This window comes from Galeopterus variegatus, unplaced genomic scaffold (assembly GCF_000696425.1).
Source record: "Galeopterus variegatus unplaced genomic scaffold, G_variegatus-3.0.2 Scaffold5976, whole genome shotgun sequence".
Classification (NCBI taxonomy): Eukaryota; Metazoa; Chordata; class Mammalia; order Dermoptera; family Cynocephalidae; genus Galeopterus; species Galeopterus variegatus.
Genome location: NW_007732087.1, coordinates 1,043 through 2,445, shown reverse-complemented (window position 1 = coordinate 2,445; position 1,403 = coordinate 1,043).

The window sequence follows — 1,403 nt, the reverse complement described above, 5'->3', positions numbered from 1 at the left end:
AATCCTGGCAAAGACAATTTAAGAATATAAATTATGAGTCAACATGTATCATGAAAAACTCCTGAACAAAATATTTGTAAATTGAATCTAGTGATGCGTGCAAGGTTTGGTAATATTAAAATGAATAAAAGAGAAAGGCAATACAATCTTATCAGTAGACTATGAAAAAGAATTTAATACAATTTATGAAATACATATCAATTTGTTAATATATAGGAACATATCAGTATAATAAATAGTGTCAAAAACCCACCTAGAGCAAACACTATAATTAATCAAATACATTTTATGTGAGTTTGGAAAGGAGATAGGGATGCTTGCCATTGTACTAAAACTTCTCTCCAGTACAATAAGGCAAGAAAAATAAATAAAATTATAAATTTTGGAATGAAANGCGACACTGAGGGTTGCAATCCATTGCCGGACACGGAAAAAGACAAAAAAAAAAAAAGAAACTCTTTTTAATATGGATCAAAATAAAGGACATTATGTTAAGTGAAATAAATCAGACATAAGGACAAATATTGCATGATTTTGCTTATATGGGTTATCTAAAGTAGTCAAATGCATAGAAGCAGAGAATAGAATGGTGGTTGCCAGATGAGGGTGGGGTGTGGGGGTGAAGGAGGCTATTGGGAGATGTTGGCCAAACAATACAAAATCTCAGTTAGGAGAAATAAGTTCAAGACGTCTATTCTATAATATGCTGAGTATAGTTAGTAATAACGTATTATGTTTTGAAAATCCCTGAGAGTAGATTTTAAGGGTTCTCAATGGAAAAATGTTAGGTAATGAATATATTAATTATTCTTATTGAGCTATTCCACAATGTATACATAGTTCAAAACACTATGTTGCACATAATAGATATATATAATTTTTACTTGACAATTATAAAAACAAACCACATGTTTTATAATATTGCCTCTGTACTCATAAAATAATTGATTACATTATAATTACTTATGCCTAAAGCTAATTGGTAAAATAAGTAGATAAAAAATAAATATCCAGCAAATGAATAAGTAAATACCCTAAGAGAATATGAAGAGAATACTATGAATGATTTTATGTCCAAAAAATTCACTATTTACATAAAATTAAACTGTTTCTTGAAAAACAAACACAAAAACAGATAGAAGAAAAAAAAAAGAAAATAGTGTTATGTGTGGTTCGTAAAAATAATTCATAATAAAAAAATCTACTTCCAAAGAAAACTGTATCCCCAAATGGAATTCACTAGTCAATTTTATCGAATGTTAAAGGAAGAAAAATATGACAATTCTTCTAGAAAAGAAGAAAAAATGAAAGACTTCCCAATTTTTTTTTTACTTCAGACTTTTGATAACAAATCCTGGCAAAGACAATTTAAGAATATAAATTATGAGTCAACATGTATCATG